The 7,709-nt window shown below is 47.9% G+C and overlaps 1 long non-coding RNA gene across 1 annotated transcript; it reads right to left on the reverse strand.

Moving 5' to 3' along the window:
- Window positions 1-541: 541 nt before the first annotated feature.
- LOC137560286 (uncharacterized) lies at window positions 542-5,035 on the reverse strand. Its single transcript, XR_011029821.1, has 4 exons — window positions 4,959-5,035; window positions 4,763-4,840; window positions 3,518-3,655; window positions 542-725 (listed from the first exon to the last, which is right to left on the reverse strand). It is a non-coding gene; the product is annotated as an uncharacterized lncRNA (long non-coding RNA).
- Window positions 5,036-7,709: the final 2,674 nt, after the last annotated feature.

The following is a 7,709-nucleotide window of genomic DNA, read 5'->3' on the forward strand; positions in this document are numbered from 1 at the left end:
GGGCAGGATTGGGCTTGAAAAGACATCACAAAAGACAGACTCAGCTATAATGATTCTCAAGGAAAGCCAGACTGAATGCTCAGTCGGGGTTTTTATCAGGGCTGATAAGAAGCAAGCTGAACAGTGAAGAATGAAATGGAGAGCAAGGTAGGCATTTTCTGTAATACCAGGAATATACAGGACGTTTCCGCGGCTCGATCGAGCCATTAGATGGCTCGATTGATAATTTCCGACGTGTCCGATCACCCGCCGGATCGATTCTGCGCTCGATACCATGGGCTGGACAATGCAAAAAGATACGGAAAACGAGCAGAAGATAAGGGAATAAGGGAAGCCCGCGGGGACGAGCGGGAATCGATCCGGTGGCATAATCGAGCCGCGGAAACATCTCGTGTATTCCCGGCATATTAAACAGAGAGCAGAGTAGGTTTTTTTCTCACTGATATATATGGTAAAATACATAAGGGTGCTTCGTCTCTGGTTCACTTTAAGAGGATGAAACATTTTGATTGGCTAGTGTAAAAGTATAGCTTACCATAGACGACAACCTTCTGCTCCGCCCTGGTCAGCAGGTACTTCTGTAGATTCTGGGTAAACGCTCTCTCTGACACGCGACCGGTGAAGCTGTGGATGAAGGAGGCGGCGGAGCTGTAGGCCTCGAGGGTGGGACCCAAAAGCCTCTGCAGGAAAGCTATGAATTGCTGGTGATTGTGCGATGGGCTCACCTATGTAAAAAGGGCAGGGAGCTATATTTAACCACTTGAGGACCACAGTGGTAAACCCCCCTAAAGACCAGGCATATTTTTACTAAAATGGGCACTGCAGCTTTAAGGCCAAGCTGCAGGGCCGCACAACACAGCACACGATTCCTTTTCCCCCCACCACCAGAGCTCTCTGTTGGTGGGGTCTGATCGCCCCCAAGTTGTTTATTTTTTATTTATAAATATGTATGTTTGCTTTTTTCTATTTTTTTTACTTATTTATTTTTCAATCCCCTGCAAGCCCCCCCCCCCCCCCCCCCCAGCCAGCCAATCCTGGCGATCGGTTGCTATAGGCTTCTGCCTATGAGAACCGATTGCTCTCTTGTCCCCCAGGGGGACAGCCGTGTCACCGGCTGTGCCCAGTACAGCGCTGCTGCTGATCGCAGCGCTGTGCAGTGGCTGGATAGGGTAATGGTTAAGGACTCTGCCTCTGACACAGGAGACCTGGGTTCAAATCTCAGCTCTGCCTGTTCAGTAAGCCAGCACCTATTCAGTAAGGAGTTTCTTGGGCAAGTCTCCTTAACTACTGCCTACTGAGTGTTCTCTAGTGGCTGCCTCGCAAGCGCTTTGAGTCCGACAGGAGAAAGGCGCTATACAAATACTGCAATTATTATTATTATTACTAACAGTAAAGAGGGCAGTTTCGGAGACTGAAGGCGGGGCAGAGCTCCGCCCCCCGAGCAGGAGATGCGCACGATCTCCTGCAAAATGCAGCCCCAGGACTTGATGCCGATCGTCGTTAGGCGGTTCTGGGGCTGCTGCCGTGGCCACGCCCATCGACATTAGGCGGTACCAGGGTAGTTAATAATATGCATTCCACAAAGAGCAATACTGCTGTCTGGCAGGAAAACATGAATTTCCAGCTTCTATATCACTAATGACACATTGCACAGTTAGGTAGAAAGACTCGTAGGACCTTATCCAATTACCGTTTCTCCTGGGAGGTCATTTTTCATCTTATGTAATAAATAACTTTTTGACACTAAGCAACTGATGAATAGGTAAAAAAAGTAACCTCAAACTTATTTTTTTTAGCAATTTCTTACTTATAGGTAAGGTTTTAAAATATTTGCTTGGAGAAAACTCAAGAGAAAAGTTTATAAAAGATGGGCCAATAGCAGAGGGGCAGTGAAGACCAAAGAAGAATGACAAAAGGTGAGAATCGGTTAGGGTTAATCGTGCAACCATGGCAACAGTACTGTCAAACTGCTACAGACAACACCAAAATCTCCATTATAAGGAATTAGCTGCAGAGACCATAACCTTGGATAGGGCTGGTTCACACTAGGCCTGGAAACACTACAATTTAGTGTCGAGGAGGCAGATGTGTAAGGATTCATCTACACTTTCCACTCAAAGGACCCCTGAAGTAAGAAGTATATGGAGGCTGCCATATCTACAGTATTTCCTTTTAAACAATACCAGTTACCTGGCTGCCCTGTTGATATATTTGGCTGCAGTAGTGTCTGAATCACACCAGAAAGAAGCATGCCGCTAATCTTGTCAGATTCGCCAATAATGTCAGAAACACCTGATCTGCTGCATGCCTGTTCAGGGTCTGTGGCAAAAAGTATTAGAGGCAGATGATCAGCAGGATAGCCAGGTAACTAGGATTGCTTTATAGGAAATAAATATGGCAGCCTCCATATCACTCTCGCTTCAGATGTCCTTTAAATCGTAACGGGAATGGAGCGCATGCTCCCGGCAGGTACAATTTTTCTGGAGACCGCAGACATTGCAGGTGCCCACGGAGTCAGTGCAAGCCTATGGCAATGTCTATTCTCACTAGGCTGTTTCCCCTCTATTGCTGTATTCTGCTGCTATTCCAGTCCTCTGCTGCTGTTTGTATACTGCCGGGCTCAGGGTAAAGCACCAGTATATCTATCAGAGCCCTGGCAGAAGCATAGGGCTCCCACAGGGCTGCAAAAGACTAATGGAAATCCTCCCCTTCACCAGGAATGATTCTCACTGGTTCACGGTAAACGAATGAGAATCCACCCTGTTGCAAGGGAGGGTTCCCATTAGTCTTCTGCAAACCAATAGGAGCCCTGTGCTTCCGCTGGGGCTCTGAGCTATACATCAGCACTTGTCCCTGAACCCAGTGGAGGTGTCAGTAGCACTGGAGGACCTGAATGGAGGAGGTGATAATGGTGGCAGTGGAGGACCAGATGCACAGCAGTGAGCAATGTGAACACCTTCCAGGACACTGTAACAGGGCACAGCGTATTTGCTTAGGATACACTGTGAGCGCACCATTGTGCATCAGGCTCAAGCCTTGCATACATGCCTGACTCAAGTCAGCTGATGATCAGGAGTGTGTACAGGGCTGCCCACCTGTAACATGCAAGCAATTAGCCAGAAGTATCTACTCACCCTGAGCGATGCCCAATTCTATTGTTCACGCCTTAAGCTCGCCAGGTGATGTCACACCCACTACATAGCAACACAGCGTGTCATCAGCTACACAGCTGACTTGCATGTGTGCATCCTGGCCCACCAATGTCACCCAAGGGGAACGGGTCCTGATCCCTGACGGGTGGCATCAATCATGCACTTTTAGTGTGAAGCCAGCCTTAATCTCCTTTCACACCTGAATGAATTGAATAATTAGCTGGCTGACACTCCGACCCAGCAGTGTCTGGTAGAAAGATTGTGGAATATCTGTGATTCACATGCACAGAAAAACTCAGTATAGGGCAGCGGAGTTCTGCTTTAGTGAGCAAAGCCCTCTGATGTATGGACACCTCAGTCATTACCTTCAGATATCAGTCCCTCTGCTCCTCTCCGAAATCGCTGTCCTCATCCTCCTCATCGCTCCTCCACTGCACTCGCTCCGGAATCTTACTGTCCCACGCTGGCTCCGTGAGATTGGGACTCCTGTCTTCTTGATCATCCTAATTCACATTTACAAAGAACATCACAATGGGTGTATCTTTAAAGTACGGAAACACCAGAGGAATATCAGTTCTGGTTGTAATAACTACACAGTGACTACACAGTACACTGCGTGTCATCACTTCTGTTGTAGGACGATGTACTATTTTACTTTACTGCATGCTTGTTTCTGGTGTTATTCAGCCACCACTGCAGCCAAATAGATCAGCAGGACAGCCAGGCAACTGGCATTGTTTAAAAAAACAAATATGACAGCCTCTATATCAATCTCACCTTGGGTTCACGTTAAACAATACCAGTTGCCTGTCATCCTGCTGATCTTTTATGCATCAGTAGTGTATGAAACAAGCATGCCGCTAATCTAGTCATACATCTGGTCTGCATGCTTGTTCAGGGTCTATAACTAAAAGTATTGGAAGAAGAGAATCAGCAGGAGAGCCAGGCAATGTGCATTGTTTAAAAGGACATAAGTGAGCCTCTGTATCCCTCTCAAGTAAATTGTCCTTTAAATACAATAAGTTTGAAACAAATGAAATGGTTACAAGATAATGTAACACCCTGGAATTTAGAATAGTGTCTTTTTCCATTTGACTGAAAAGCCAATTACACCATTACATGAAGAAGTTTTAAAGGACAACTAAAGTGAGAAGAATATGGAGGCTGCCATATGCATTTTCTTTTAAGCAATACCAGTAGCCTGGCAGCCCTGCTGTTCTATTTGGCAGCAGTAGTGTCTGAATCACACCAGAAATAAGAATGTGGCTAATCTTGTCAGATGTGACAATAATGGCAGAAACACCTGATCTGCTGCATGCTTGTTCAGGGGCTATGGCTAAAAGATTAGAGGCAGAGAATCAGCAGGACAGCCAGGCAACTGGTATTGCTTAAAAGGAAATAAATATGGCAGCCTCCATAGCCCGCTCACTTCCGTTGTCCTTTAAGGAAGAAATAAAACGTTTGTGACAGTTATGGCAGAGATATTGCTACGCCATTATAGTCTGTATAATAAGCTCATTAGCTGAAGTCATTCTTTAAAAAAAAGCCTCACAAAAAGCAAATAATAAAAAATTAAAAGTGGGTGTGGTCATACAGCGAGCTATACTCACCTCAGCTAACAGCAGGGCACCATAAGTGACAAGACGCTGGACGGCCTCGTAACACACCTGATAAAACATCTGACAAGGCTGCAAGAGAATGAAAACACTACATCAGTACTACAATGCATTTTATAAGATCTCGTCTGGACTATTGTAACATACTACTTTGTGGACTACCAGCTAACAGACTGGCTCCAATCTGTACCGAACTCAGCTGCTCGTCTCATTCATCTTTCTTTCGTTCTTCTTCTGCTGACCTCTCTCTCAAGCTCTTCATTGGCTACCTATTAAACAGAGGATCCAGTTCAAACTCTTAACCCTAACTTACAAAGCTCCCCACAATCTCTCTCACCTGTACATTATTTCACTAATTTCCAGATACCAACCCAACCGCAATCTCAGATCTGCACATGACTAGAGATGTAGCGAACGGTTCGCCGGCGAACGGTTCCAGGCGAACATTGGGGGTTCGCGTTCGCCTGCGCCAGGCGAACTTTTCCGGAAGTTCGATTCGCCCCATAATGCACTATGAGGGTCAACTTTGACCCTCTGCATCACAGTCAGCAGGCACATTGTAGCCATTCAGGCTACAGTAAGCCTTGGAGCCCCACCCCCCCTCATATAAGGCAGGGTCCGGCGGCCATTACACTCACTCGTGTGCCTGCTAGTGAGAGGAAAGGGACAGCTGCTGCAGACTTGTTCTTCTAGGGACAGATTAGTTAGGTTCTTGGCTGCTTAGTTTGCTCCTGGCTGATTGTTATTGCTTTTATAGCACCCTAGCTCTTGTCAGAGCTCATCCTGTACTTTTTTTTTTTTACTGTGTGTCAAACTGACACTTCTGTTGCATGCACAGCCTTGCTAATTGATAGTGTGTGTGTGCCACTGCCAGCAGCCCAGCACATTCAGTGACTGACTGCCTGTGTTTGTGACAGGGAGCTGCACATTGTACTACCCAGTACTGCATATACCCAGTACCTGTTGTATTGAGTAAACCCAGCTCACTGCATACACCTACTACCTGTTGTGTTGAGTGAACCCAGCTCACTGCATATACCTACTACCTGTTGTGTTTACTTAACCCACCTCATCACTGCACACAACTACCTGTAGTGTTGAGTGAACCCAGCTCACTGCATATACCTACTACCTGTTGTGTTTACTTAACCCACCTCATCACTGCACATAACTACCTGTAGTGTTGAGTGAACCCAGCTCACTGCATATACCTACTACCTGTTGTGTTTACTTAACCCACCTCATCACTGCACATAACTACCTGTAGTGTTGAGTGAACCCAGCTCACTGCATATACCTACTACCTGTTGTGTTGAGTGAACCCAGCTCACTGCATATACCTACTACCTGTAGTGTTGAGTGAACCCAGCTCACTGCATATACCTACTACATGTTGTGTTGAGTGAACCCAGCTCACTGCATATACCTAGCATCCCCCCGAGATGGACAAAATGGACAAACCAGGTAGAGGAAGAGGTAGAGGCAGACCCAGAGGAAGGCCACCAGGCACCGGCAGGTCTGTGCGAGGTGGTGTTGCTGAGATTTCGTGCGGACCTGCCCCAATATACAGTGCTCAGAAGAAGGCACGTGCCATCACTTCCCAAAATCGTGAGGAGGTGATTGAGTATTTAACACAGAACACCTCATCTCCTGCAGCCACCAGCGCTACAACAAGCACCACATCCGCTGCATTTGACACTTCGCAGTAGTTATTTGGTGGTGGTGAAATCACTGATTCACAGCCACTACTGCAACAACAAGAAGAAGGCGCAGGTACACCACCTCCTACGTCTGAGTTAGGTGGCGATAGTATGGACGTAACGTATGTGGATGATGGACCACCTGAAGTTGGTGCAGTTGAGGAGGTTTCTGAGGAAAGCGCAGCTGGCCAGGAGGATTATGATGACGATTATACGGATACCACATATGTTCCCGGTAGAGGAGATGACCAGGGGGACAGTTCAGAGGAGGATTCAGAGAGGACTAGGAGGAGACGACTCCATGATAGAAGCAGAGGGAGCTCGTCCTCAGAAACAGCTGGGGGCAGTGTCCGGCGCCATGTATCGCCAGCTATGGCCAGACAGCCAACATGCCCTTCAACGTCAGCTGCTGATGCCACCGTAGCGCCATCAGCCCAGGGGGACTCAGCGGTTTGGAAAATTTTTAATGTGTGTGTCTCAGATCGGAGCAAAGCCATCTGTTGTCTCTGCCAGCAAAAATTGAGCCGTGGAAAGGCCAACTCTCACGTAGGGACAAGTGCCTTACGAAGGCACCTGGAGAGAAGGCACAAACAGCTATGGCAAGAACACCGGAGGAAAAGCAGCACCCCTCAAAAGACAAGCCACCCTCCTTCTCCTCTTCCTCCCTCAGGTGCATCGTCTTCATCCACTTTCTCCCTTGCACCTTCACAGCCACCCTCCTCTACACCGCCTCTTCCCTTCAGCGGTTCCTTCTCCTCTGCCCACAGCAGTACCCAGTAGTGTTGGGCGAACATCTGGATGTTCGGTGTGGTTCGGCCGAACATGCCCCTGATGTTCGGCATGTTCGAGACGAACCCCGAACCTAACCCGAACATGTCCCTTTGGGGCCCCTATAGGGTCCCAGCATAAAGGGAGAGCATGCCCCGAGCGCGGGGGGGGGTCGGAAATGCCCCCCTCCCCGCTAAGCTCTCCCTTCTGCCGGTACCCTATAATTAAATTTAAGTGCCCAAAAGTACTTGAGGAGGAGGAGGGCAGGAAGAGGGCAGCCGGAGTTCTTGGGCACTAGTACCATCTGGTGCTTCCGCCCTCTCTTGACGCACTTCCTGTTTACATTTGAAGTCGTGTCAAGAGGGTGCAGAAGTACCGCAATGACGCGAACGAGGGTACGCGTCATCTACATGAACCGTACCCTCGTACGCGTCATCGCGGTACTTCTGCGCACTCTTGACGTGACTTCAAAT

Source organism: Hyperolius riggenbachi, chromosome 1, assembly GCF_040937935.1.
Source record: "Hyperolius riggenbachi isolate aHypRig1 chromosome 1, aHypRig1.pri, whole genome shotgun sequence".
Lineage (NCBI taxonomy): Eukaryota > Metazoa > Chordata > Amphibia > Anura > Hyperoliidae > Hyperolius > Hyperolius riggenbachi.